We start from the raw sequence: 13,580 nt of genomic DNA, 5'->3' as shown, positions 1-13,580 counted from the left end.
GCAGCAAAATTAAGAGGCATTTACTATGCAAGTCTATTTTTATTCCTTTATGTCTTCATCTATTCTTTGGTGGTCTTCTGCATGCTACATGGTAACACAAAGTCACTTCCAAGTGATAAGTGATTAGAAGGAAAAGAGGGTCCAGGAAGGTAGGAGGTGAGTGGAATGTGGAAATGTGACCGAAGAAAGGTCATGGTGAATATATGATGTATGTGGCATTTGGAGCCAAGAGGGGGTCTGGCATTTAGATCCCTAATCAATTTGTGTCTTGAATTGAGTTCAGAAGTGTATGTGAATGACTAGCATTATTGCACCCCTGTAACTATGATATCCAAGATGTATGGCGAGCTATGATATGATCAAGGATTTGCTTCTAAAGTTGGGAACATTCTACAAAAACGAGTACAATATGTGGCGTACACCATCCTACTTAACCACACTCATATAGGGCTATAAAACTTGATGCCAATATTACCGGCAAAAGTACTTGAACGTGAGTTGTCATAAATCCAAGGAAATGATTGCCAAGTTTCAGAGATGTAACCATAGCTTTTTCTGGAAAATATGGAATGGCGAAGAGTTTAATAATCGGGCATACCCTGTGGATTGCCCCTCCTCTCATATGTAGGCCCTGAGGCTGAGCTAATTAAAAAAAATAGGTCCCAAGCCGTGAATCTCAAAATATGATCATTTCCTATATCGGGATCTTACATAGGTTTACTGCAGGCCATCTAACAATATCTTATTATGCAGAATTTGCAAAGAACAATTATTTGGGATTTTAAAACATATTCTGACACAGTATTGAGAAAGAAATGGTGTGTGACCATAGCTAACTTAAATGACTGAACCATGATTATAGACACCCATTTATGAGCTATAGAAAAAAGGAAAACACTATCCAGCCCTTGCAATATGAACAAAAATTGACCATTGGTTTAAGGTTTCTAGCATAGTTTGTGTGAAAGAACCCTAGCTGACTTCTGAAAACACCCTGCAACATTGAGGTGTTTGAATGCTGAGATTAGATAGGGGAAATTACCTCTAGCCGTCCAATGGGGAATGTAGGTGTGAAAGTAACCAATATTTAATGAGTGCAAACAAGTATTCGATAAACCAGTTTCTTGGCGCTGTAAGACACAGGAAAACGAAAATAGAATAGAATGAAGTCATACCCAAGAAATTACACAGACAATATAAACAATATTCCAACATTAAACAAATCCTCACCCCAGATCTAATTATGAATACAATAAAAATGTAATACTTAGCAAGAGAGCAAGTGTCGTTTTAACAAACCTTCCAAACTATTCAGGTGGGAACATAACCATCTGCACTTAAGGTTTTTTTGTCGTTTACATTTTCTGTTTTCTGAATGTGTAAACAACTTTAGTAAATGAAATTCTGAGTATAAAATTGGACAACTTTTTCAGAAACATTTTTAAATCTCTTGTTAACTTGGTCCATTTTGTGGGGAACATATACTTTTCTGTTCTGTTTTTTATTTTGTCTTCTCTTTAACATTTCCTCGTATGGGCATTGTATCTATGGTATTACTATATATGGTATTACCATGCCATAAGTTTGAGTTCAATATTAGACCTTTCTTGTTCTTCTTTTTTACATTTTTTAAGAGCTGCATATTTGCCAGAAGCTTCAATACCAAAAAATATAATACAAGTACTAAATATAACCAGAATGCATTATCACAACCTAAAAGCCTTTAGCACTCACAAAAGCCAATGTGTAGGATCTGCATGTCGGAGCTGAGCAGAAGCTGAAGTATAATTGAAATGAGGCTCGCCAATGATTATTTTCTCTTCCTCCTTCCTCCTCCTTCCTCCTCCTTCCTCCTCCTTCCTCCTTCTTCCTCCTTCTTCCTCCTTCTTAACAATAAATAAGCATAATGGGCACTTTTCAGAGGTAATAACAGGGGATTAGGATAAAAGGGCTACAGCTGTGGTGAGGAGTAGAGGGGCAGGTGACGTCTAGTGAGTCAGGTGGTGCGAGGGGCAATGTGATGGCCTAGATGTTGAGATTCCTTCCATATAAGTTGGTCCTCTACTCAGGCAGAGAAACAGGGTGAGGGAGGAAAGTGACGCTCTGCCTGTGATGAAAAGCCACAAACTTCCTATCGCAATCCTTGTACCTGCCACAAGTGCCAACTTTGCGCTCCACAGCCCACCCAAACAGCCACAACGGTAGACATGTCCTTTACCACGTGTTTTGCCAAATATGAAGCTGAAGGAGGTAGGTAAAACAAGCTTTGGCAATGACAACAGTTTGGGCTTCTGTGTAGGCATGGGAAAGAGACTTGCCAGGCACAGCCATAGTGGTATTAACTGGCCATTGATGGTAGCAGATGAGAAAATGGTGCGAGTACCCAGGCATCTAGTAGCAGTGCCTGACAAATGCCTAATACATATAAACAAGCCAAAACTATTGGCTTTGCTAGTGCTTGTTTTAACAGGACTTCAGTGAAGTAGCAGGTTTACAACTCCAATTAAGTCATTAACTCTCCAAAGACAGCTTTGAAAAAACACTGGAAGGGACATCAAGTGCAAAGTTTGATAGCAAGGCTTGATTAAAACAATCTCAAACAGTTCCCCTGAGGAGATGTTTTCGGCCAGGAGGGGCAAGAACTGGATGGGAATGACCATAGGGATTAGTATGGCTATGGGCATTGGGTGGGCAAATAACCAAACAATGCCTACAAGCTGTGTGCCCCTCCTCATACGCTGTTTATCCCCGTCTGTGGTGGTTTATAGGTGTTGCAAGCCCAAACTAAAAATCCAGGAGCACTTCTTGTGCTTTGCCATTCACAGCCTGCCACAACTGCAGCCATGGCCTTTATCATAGGCTTTGTTGCAGTGAGCGGCTCTTCAAATTTTAATCAGATATACTGATCTAGAAGCGCTTTTCCAGTCCACGTGCCCTCTGACTTCTACTTCGCAGCCTGACTCAACTGTGCTTACAAATCCAGGAGTGCTTTTCTGGTTCCTTTTGCACTCCTCCTCGACCCTCATAATACAGTCCAAAGCACACTTTTTCTCTTTTGTTATCTAAATGGACTACAACATACTAACTTAAACTCATTGCATGTGTCACAAAGTCGAGTGAGAACATTACACAGACAGTGATGGAAAGTCATTTGAAATTGATTTCTTCAACTCAGTTGGGATAACACCCTCTACTAGACAAATCTCTAGCAACATTGAGTACTGGTCATCCTTATTTTAACATGGGGATTAAGTAAGTCATGAGTTCTTCTCCTAGATGCAGCCCCCTCCCAGGTTCTCAAATTACCTACTTGGATACAAAAACAAAATCAGTAATCCACTGTTTGTAGCTGGTGGTGACCACATTATATCAGGAGACACGAGCCCTATGAGATCTTTTCTTTCAAATGCAGCAACATCAAAAAACAAGTTCCGTAGGTTTACAAAACAAATCTCTTTGCTTAAAGAAAAAAAGGCCACTTGATGGAGGTCGGGTCTCGTGCCTGGGAGTGCATGCTCTTTGGGCCCAGGCAGTACAAAGACCTAGGGTTCTAAGCTGCCAATCCAATCTCCAGAGCTCTCACTAGGGTATGGCCAGTTGGGCTGGTATACAGGTTATGCAATTTTGTTCACTTTCTCTTGCCCTGAGGGACCTGCTGCTGGATCCCATAACCCATTCCTCTTCTGCTTCCTCAATTATTTAGAACAAGTTTATACTCCTTACTTCAAAACAAAAGTGAATTGTATACCACGGGATAGTAGGTCTCGTCTGGCTTCATTAGTATGTATGAATCAAAATCAAGACTCTTTACAAATGTCTCTAGTGGGCTAACCTCCAAGCCTTGCCCAGATTCCACTGTACATTGTCTTCAGTTGCAGGTTTTCAGGTGTTTCTGAACATTCATCACTGGGCCTGATTGCTCGGGGGTGTTCCTTGGATTGAAGCTACAGCACCTGGCACAGTCTTATGGTGTGGTCCAGATTGTGAGGCAGTTGCCAGAGGTTTGGTTGGGTCTCTGTTCTCATCACTGTTCGTGGGGCGTTGACCCAGGGGTCTCCCTCATTTGGGAGGGTCTTACATATGCTCCCTGCCCCTCGGTGATGCTGCACTGCGATGTTCTCTGCCCACCACTAATGTCTGCCCTGGCTCAGTCTTGCTCCTTGGAATATGCCTGTGCTCTAAGGGGGTCACCTGATCACCACCTATCTCCCAAGTTTGATGTAAGTACCCACCTACCTCATAGGGGTTAACTTTGGCCAGCACTGTCCACTTTCCCTCAAGGAATTCCCGTCAAAGATGGTAATCATCCACCAACAAACAACTTCATCCTAGATGGTGGTGTTCCTCATTCAGTGCAAGCTTCTAGTCCAAAGCCTTCAAATTCCTCCTCCAACCTTTCTTGCCACTATTCTCCAAACACTCCTCTCCAACTCCTACTTGAACACCCCAGATCTGCAGTTTGCCCAGGGCTGATTGGATACCGTGATTCTCTTTCCTAATGTGGGGTCTAGGGAACCCTGCTGCATTTGGGTCGTGAAAGTGTTCTTGGTTTGGATTGGCTCATATGTGTAGGGTCAGGTGATATGTGAGTGTCTTTTTTGTAAACCCAGCTGTCATTTTGGTATTCAAACTGTGGTTGACTATGTAATAGATACCCGCCAGTTGCCCTGTAAGCTATGGTGAGTTTGGTTGTTCTTTTCCAGCGGGCCCTGATTTGTCAGAATGTACAATTGGAGGCAGTACATTCCCAGTAAAGTCATCCCACACTGGAAAGGTTTCTTGGTTGGAGAAATTACACTGTGTCTCTCTCACTGCATCAGTTGTAATAATTCATGATGGGTGTTTTCATTTCTTCATCCGTTCCATCAGAGAAAACATGCAAGACATCATTCATACCAATGTGGTCCATGAGAACGACATGGATACAATTGCAACATGAATAATAGAGTAGGCCACTTTCACAAGGGCTGAGGGTTGTGCATAAATACATGGTATCCCTCTTATTCTCTGGCTCCTGAAATGGGGTAGCACAATTAATTGGGGAAAAACGAGAAAGCTTTTCTCATTGATTTGCTGGGAGGCAGGTGTGGTGAGAGACTGTTGGCCAAATGTTGCCATTGTCGGCATTACCCTGGAAGTGCTTTCTTTCTTTACATTTGAAATTTTGCAGGATGAGTTGCATTCTGGATGTCGCAGTTCTGTTGGAGCAAATGACAGGCTAGGATGACCTGAGAGTGGTAAGCAGGCACTGGCTACTAAGTGGGTGTGGAGGAAGCAGTGAGGATGGCAGGCTCTTACTGTACAAGTTGCATTAAAGGGATGGTTCGCCCAAAAAATGTTATTTCAAAAATAGATAGGCAATATTAAAATTTTGAGCAAATCGAGCTCAAAGAAAGCACATGGGGGCATCCATTTTGTGAAATGGATGCCCGCTGCTGTGCTTGCTTTGGCTTTTGCAGCACTAATGAAGGAAAAGCCAGCCAGCTGTAGTAAACAAAAGCTACCACTGGGTGGATTTTCCTTCATTGGTGCTGTACGCGGAGGACAGGGACCGGAGACTACAGGCAGAAAAGCTGCAGCTGCATCTCGGTAAGCCTCCGTTCCCAAATGGGAAAGCAGATTTAGGCAGAAACACAATGCGGTTGTGTTTGAAAACGCTGCAGTTTTTCTTTCTAAGTTTCTCAGGCTCGGAGGAGCCTGAGAAACTTAGAAAGAAAAACTGCAGTGTTTTCAAACACAATAACGTTGTATTTATGTTTGCGGTCGCTTCAAAAGCGACCGCAAACATAAATACAACGTTTTTGAAGCTTAGAAAAAAACCCGCAGCTAGTGCTTATTTAAAAAAATAAATAAATAGCACTTACTTAGATGCAGCTGCAGCTTTTCTGCCTGTAGTCTCCGGTCCGCGTCCTCCGCAAAGGGGGACTGCAGTATATGGGACTGGCAATTGTACCTGTTGGGACACCATTTCCATTTTCGTAGGTTCTGAAAAGGGCAAGTATGCTGCTTCCTTTGCCACTCTGTCTGCAGCATCATTACCAAATGCTATTAAATCAGTTCTATTAGTATGGGCAGCACACTTCACTATTCCTACCTCTAATGGGCAATGTTAGAGCTTCGATTAGGCAGGATAGCAGCATGGCATGATGTACTGGGGTCCCATTTGATCTTCTAAACCCTATTTTCTTCCATCTAGATAACCCAGAATGTACTGTGGAGGTGTCATCCACATAGTCAGAGAAGATAGTGACTGCTTTCCTCTTACTCATCTCTAGCACCTCAATGAGTGCCACTAGTTCTGCCGCTTGTGCAGAGTAATGGGAAGGCAGTTGTTTCTTCACTCCAACCCAGTGTTTCCCATCCAAACGACATACAACGGTGGTGCCTGTGTGCCTCTCACTAGTGCCCTGATCAATTGTTGATGACCCGTCAACAAAGAGTACCTCGCCTTCTTCCAAGCCATCCTCCTTAACATTCCTCATCTCTTTTTCTTCTCCCTCACAAGTTGCACAGTCGTGGACAATGTCGTTAGGTTTCACTGGTTCAGCTAAGAATGCTGCCGGATTGACTAGGTGACACCTTACCAGATGCATGGAAGCATTTGACAGAATAACTTCATATCCTGATACTCTTTGGGTTGTCAAATTGGACTTAGACTTTTCCAAGATAGCAAAAACTGCATGCCCCACATAGGTCACTGGGCAGCCCATAGTAATGGTTGAATACTTTTGTATTGCAAAATCTGCTGCCGTGAGAGCTTGTTCACACAGGAACTGATCTTGCATAACTGAATCCAAAAGCCAGCTGTAGTAAGTCAACAACTTTTAATCTAATGATGGTTTTTGAGCCAGGACTGCTGTAATTACCTTTCCACAAGTGGAGCATTACTTATCGCAATCTTGAGTTCCCAAAAACATGTTCTCATTTCCTCTGACCATCTTATCACCCCCTTCTCCTTCTTTGCTTCCTTAAGCGCTTGAAGTAAGGGCCTCATATAACTAGAGTAGTCAAAAATCCAGGAACTACAATAGTTACAGAACCCCAGAAACTACTGCATCTGTTTTACCATAACTGACTGAGGTGTATTCTGGACTGCGGTGACTCCTTCAGGCATCACCTTTCTCCCTGCAGACAGTATTACTTGTCCCAAACATACTACCTCTGTCTGGCAATACTGTAATTTATCTTTGTCTACTTTGTACCCCTTCTCTGTGAACAGGGTGATGAGCTTGATTGAGGCTACTCGATACTGCTCATCTGAAGCACTACAGACCAATAAATTGTCCATGTACTGAATTGAGGTACTTGGCAAATCCATTTGAAAGACCCTGTTAAAAACACTCATGGATTCACAGTACCCCAAGGGTAACCTTGTGTGCTCAAATTGCTGCCCACCATACATAAACGCTGTGAGGTACTAGGAATCGGGGTTTAAGGGGACAGAGAAAAAGGCATTTTTTAAAATCTATTACTGTAGAATGGGTCAACCGAGTAGGGATGTTACAGAGAATGGTGGCAGGATTTGGTACCGCTGGAAACTGTGGTTCAACAATGTTGTTCAGCGGTCTCAAATCCTGGACCATTCTCCAACTGTACTTCTATGCTTTTTTCACAGTGTAGATGGCCATATTACATGGGGATACAGATGGTTGTATAATGCCTTGCTTTAACAATGCCATAATGGTCTCAAAAATCCCTTCGTCTGCCTCCCTAGACATGGGGTATTGCCTAACTCCTGGCAATATTGTTCCTGTTTTTAATTTAATGGGTGCTGCTCCTACACTTTTCAACAACCCCATGTAGCATGCCACTTCTCTTTCTCCTTGTTCTGATTCCGTACCTGTGATGGCACGTCCTTCATCCAAATAACAAATTTACTCCATTTATAACTGATTTATCTATTGTATCTTAATGAGGATTTGACCATGCCTCCATCTTCCTTCCTTGATTTCCTTACCTTGTCTATTACCTTCTTCCTGTTCTTCACTCTTGCTCTGTTGTAACCACATTACTTCATTCTCCAATAACCTTACTGCTTCTTCCCGTTTCCGTTGTTCCTGCCTCTCTACCACCACTTGCAATCTATCTTCTATTCTAGTGACGGAGGGCACCTCCTCCCTTCTGAACCCTTCATCGCTCCTTGCTCTTACAGTTCTCTCCTGCTCTTCTTCCTTCAGCTCCAATTTTGGTGCTGGTCTGAATGTCAAATAGACTTTTCTCATTCCACATTCCATTTGACACCCATCAATAGCTTTCATGAATGAAGGTGTTATCCTCCTGCTCCCTTCATGATCCCATCTTTCGAGGATTGGAGCTGACAGAGGTGTTACCCCTGTCCGCCTTGTAACCTCTGGCGTGGTAAGCGCAGAGTATGGAGGTTCAAATTCTGCAGGCGACAAAGGATAGCACCTAAATGGGGGCGGGCAGTGCAGAAGAAATGCCTACACCCTTCTTTCTGTCTCCTCTTCAACAGTTGTATGGGTCTTCCCGTCCTTCTCATACAACCTCATAACTCCAAGATATTCAATCTATTCTGCAATTTTGAACTTTTTTACTTAGTTACTAGGAAAGTACACACGTTCTCCAACATACCCTTATCATAAGACCTTCGTTAATCCAGGAATTAAGCATGTTTCCTTTCGTTTCCCTCAACCATTCTCGATGGTATTTTAAAATCTTCAACTTATATCTGTGCAGCACCTGACCTAAATGATTCAATGCAGTTTCCATACTCAAGACCAATGTAACACAAACACGTTTTCAAAAATCACAATATAAACCCCAAGAACCAAACCCACAGCACAAACAATCACTACCCACTAAAGATCCCCTTTCCTTTCCCTTTTCTTTAAAATAATTTCCCACACTCACTCTCCTTACTTGCCTTCACCACAACCGTCTCGCTAATCATACACTCCTGAGGCATACACTAATGACCGCATATTTATCAAAACACACGCCGGCCACAAATCCTCTTTACTTCTCTGAGATTTCTCCTTTACACAAGCATAAAAAGGAGTGCAATGTTTTCCATTACAACACCGTTGTATCGCTTTTTTCATTAATAGTACAACTCTTTTGACTGAAGTGCTGTCTTTTCCTAACTACAGGAAGATACCTTCCATTACTTTGATTAACCAAGAAAAAGCGAGGCACAGGCTCCGTCTGCACAATCAATACAAACTAAAGGGTTACCAAGGGTACACTCCAGAAAGCTATCTGCAGGTCGTCTTACCATAAGATGCCACCTCTCCTGCTAATTAAACAAGCAACCTGAAGGGTATCAAGACTATCCTTACAATGGATATGCAGGTTCAGGAGACACACCTCTAAAATAAAAAACTCGGTAAAAACATACGACATTGAACAATTAATTCACTCCACCAAAAACACCAATTCTTCCAACCCACTTGATCTCATCTAACCTCACACACACCTATCTTGCCCTATCCAAGAATTAAAAAAAAGTTTTTCTTCTCCTCTGCTGTTACCCTCTTGCTCTACCTGGCAAAGATACACTCACATGAAAGTGAACCCCGAAGTATTCTGATGTGGTGCTCCTTTAATCTGGCCTGTACAGCCAGCAAAAGGGTACCACACCTCTGGGGTACCTGTAGTCCTCCTCCTTGTCGAGGATGTAGACTGGTCAGCGCAGCGAAGCTCTGCAGCCAAGCTGGGCTGACCTTATGTGTGTACGTTCCTTATAGACTCTCAGCCCTAGGTGTGGTAGTTGGTAGTTGGAAGAGTCAGGACTTCTGTGAGTGCCACTGTCCTGATTCGACTGAAGCAAATGCCCATGTTTAATTCCTTTGCCCAATCTATTCTGCCATAAGGAGCAAATGATTGAAGCCCCTACTTAAGGGTCACAGTATAAACTTTGTGCAAGATGCCCTGGAGTTGGCCCACAGCACCGCTAGTGAGGTGGTAGTGTTTGCATTTACCCAATGTATTTGGGGAGCAAGAGCGCTTAGAAGTCATGTGGGTGTAAATGGCAAGTTTTTAAGGACAGTGGCCTTGTATAACTCTGCTTCCTTTCCTGCCAAGGTTGGGGAATGCTGGCTTTGTTAATGGCTGTAAGATGCTAAATGACTGGTTTTAGTAAATTATGCCAGTAAATGATTGTTTATCCTGTAATTCTGTTTACTGTACCATTTTATCTGCTTGTCAAAGCATGGTATGCTGCTCATTACCTTTGTATTTGACTTGAGTGTCTAATGCATAATTCTTTTATAAGCTAGCTGGGGAGGGTTTTATTGATGTCTCTCTTCTCAGATGCTACACAGGGGCAGGATGCCCTGCACTTCAACATGTATGCAAGATATGTGTGTCACTGAGAAGGCAATGGAAGTTGTCATCCATCTTAGCTATTTTATATCTTGACTTTGCAAGTCATTTTATATCTTGACTGGGCAAGTCACTTGCAGGTGAACTGCAAGGTCTGTAGCTGGAGAGTGCCCATTAGGAAGTCACAGTTCTTTGCTAGAGTGCATCAGCAAAAGACATGCACTCTGACGATTGCAGATTATCTGAGCATGTGTGGAATGAGTAAAACGGCTAGGGGGCCTCACTAGAAGATCCAACTCCACCTCCCTCCAGCCCAAGTACTCGCTAGTGTTGGAAGGGGGTGTATTCTGGATGTCCTACGGTCCGACACTTAAAACAAATTATTTTAGTGATGTCCCCGAAGTGTGTTCATTCAGTGGTTAAAATATACGTGTTTGCTCTCCACTGTATCATTACTCACTTCCCTGTGCTGATCTTAGCATTTAACAGTTTTTTTTACTTACTGTAAACAAATTGAGCTATATAAATAACATATGGATGCTGTTTGTTAGAATGCATTTTGTTTTATTTTAATTGTATTATATTGTTAATTTGTAAAATGCCAAATATGCAAATGCAATTCCTTCAAGGAACAAGGAAGGTTAGCAAAAAGTGGGGCCAAGAAGTAGGTGGGTCAAGGGATAAGATAATCCTTCACAGGCAACCACGGTTGACATCATTTCATCTGAGAAGAGCATCGCTCTCTATTTGTTCATTAGGTACATTGGTTTGGAAGCAGTACCTGTTCGAGGAATGGGTTTTGGGTAGGATTGTGGGTCTTGTAAGACTTTGAAATCTGCTCGTACATTGTTTCCAAGTAGTGGTCATTGTATTGTATGGCTCCTTGTTATATGTGGAGAATGGTGATCTTGGGTTTATCAGAGACCTATATACTAGTGTTTGAAGCAGTATGTCAGATAATTCTGACTTTGCTTGCACTACATTGTGCGAGTCAGAGAGATCACCTTCAGCTGGATTATGTCTTTAATTGGCTGCCAGCATGGATTATACAGTGCTCTCATGATGTTTGTTGTCTTTAGCTTTGACAGCAAAATGAGTCTTGCTGTTACATTTGAGGTTTGTCGATGGATGTTCTTTTTGTCTAACCATTTTAGATCAAATTTGTGTGTTCATTTTTTATAGAAAGTGGGGGCTGACCCCATCCCATGCCTCCCCATTGCCTCTAGATGCCCTCCAACTGACTGTCCATCTTTTTTCGGGGGGAAAATCGAGTTGAAAAATGTGAGCAAAAATGCTTGGATTAATAGACCTTCCATTTTGTTATTTGCACATTGGATAGGACCAATTATTATTATTTCTTTTTATTGAGAGGGCAATGTACAGGCCATCACAATTGCCCAGCATTCTTAGGATTACAGCTTGTATCACATTGTATATATTATAGGTAGTTTTCTGTTTTGGGAAGATTTGTCAGCATCATCAATGCCTCCCTCACAGAAGGATCATTCCCGGACACCCTCAAGACTGGTCTCATCCAACCACTTTTGAAAAAATCAACCCTAGATCCAGACGACCTGCTGATTACGAACCTGCCGTTTATTGGTAAAATCTTGGAAAAAGTAGTTGCTACACAACTACTCACCATAATCTAACAACTCTACCTCCTAAATGACTATCAGTCAGGGTTTTGCCCACAATGTATCATTGAGATGGCCACCATCCATGTGGTGGATGATGCTCTCCAAAGCATGGATAAGGGTGACTCATGCCTCCTTGACTTCTAGTCTGCATTTGACACCATCAACCACTGTATCCTTCTCTCTTTCTCCTTGCTGACAAGATGGGATTCTCTTGCACTGTCCTGAATTGGATTACCTCTCAGGAAGAAACCAGGCTAGCCAGATGAACTTGTTGCATTCTAGCCAACTCCATGTCTCCTGAGGAGTCCCCCAATGCTCCATCTTCTCACCAGTACTTTTTAATCTTTACATGAGGCCTCTGGGCACTCTCCTCAAAATTCCAATATAGCCATCCACCAACACGCAGAAGATACTCAAGTGAGTGTAGGACATTATTCGTCTACGTGATTACCTAGCCATCATCCAGTCCTGGATGTCGACTGCCTACCTCAAACTAAATCCATTCAAGACTGAATTTGTCCTCATCAGTTCCCCCATTAAAAAGCAACTTGTCCAACAATGGTTCAATGTTATGCACCTAGAATGATTTATCCACAACTCTAAGACTCAGCTACATTTTTACTTCCAGAAACACATAGGCAAGAAGGCCCAAATAGCATGGCTCAGAATCTCTACCATTCAAAAAATCAAACCCTTCATCCCGCCACAGGACTTCCGGATTTAGTGCAGGCCCTTGTGGTCTTGCACATCGATGGGGGAAATACTCTCTTGACAGTGCTCCCAGCTGCTCACTTGTCTCCCCTAAAACCAGTCAACCGTGCTGCAGCACATCTTACTGCGAGAGCATGGAAATCTGACTGAATTACTCCCATCCTATGCAAACTACATTGGCCTCCATTCCAAGACAGGATACAGTTCAAGACTGTATGTATCATCTACAAAGCACTCAGGAGGAGCACACCAGTGTACCTGCTGGCTAAGATCCACATATCTGGTGGCACATGCTTCTCACACAGCAAATCATCCGTAAAGAGTGGCCCCACAAACAATCCTTCTCTTATCATGCACTCACTCTCTGGAACTCGATCCCGGTGTCAGCTCGGAATGCCCCTGCAGTTCTCCAATTTCGCAAATCTCTCAAAACATGGCTCTTTCAACACCTGACCAAGGACTCATTCTAATGGATGCACATACTGATGTACAGACCTGACAGTACTGTGCTACTGTTAAAAGATGCTAGCCCAAAGGCTGGCTACCCACACTATGTACAGCACTCTCCTGCTCTCAAACTAGGTACGCGCTTTAAACAATGAAATTAAATAACATTTTAAAAAATGTGTATCAGAAGATGGAAGTGAAAGTGGGCTTTGTAGGTCAAGCTGTATATCTATGGAATGAAAGAGGCTTGGTTATCAAAATTGAACTGGAATTCAGATTCTTGGCTGCCAGTACCTTTATTTCACCTTGATTTCAGTTCATAGAGCACAGCTGAGTTATGAAACAGCTCTGGTGATACTACTGATTTGCGTGTAACCCTCTTTGTAGAGTAGATTGGTGCAAGGCAACCAGAACAGGATTTACGAGGATCTGAGGATACATTGGGAACCTTCCGGTCAATGTTAGGAGATAGGTTCACCTGTAAGCATACCTAAATTC

General features: G+C 42.6%; 1 protein-coding gene across 2 annotated transcripts in view; it reads left to right on the top strand.

Moving 5' to 3' along the window:
* Positions 1-13,580, top strand: part of PRR29 (proline rich 29) — a 566,376-nt gene that overhangs the window by 126,489 nt on the left and 426,307 nt on the right. The window lies entirely within an intron of this gene.

Source organism: Ambystoma mexicanum, chromosome 13, assembly GCF_040938575.1.
Source record: "Ambystoma mexicanum isolate Mex_15411 chromosome 13, UKY_AmexF1_1, whole genome shotgun sequence".
NCBI lineage: Eukaryota > Metazoa > Chordata > Amphibia > Caudata > Ambystomatidae > Ambystoma > Ambystoma mexicanum.
The sequence above is the reverse complement of the archived record's forward strand: the minus strand, read 5'-3'. Positions and strand labels throughout refer to the sequence as shown.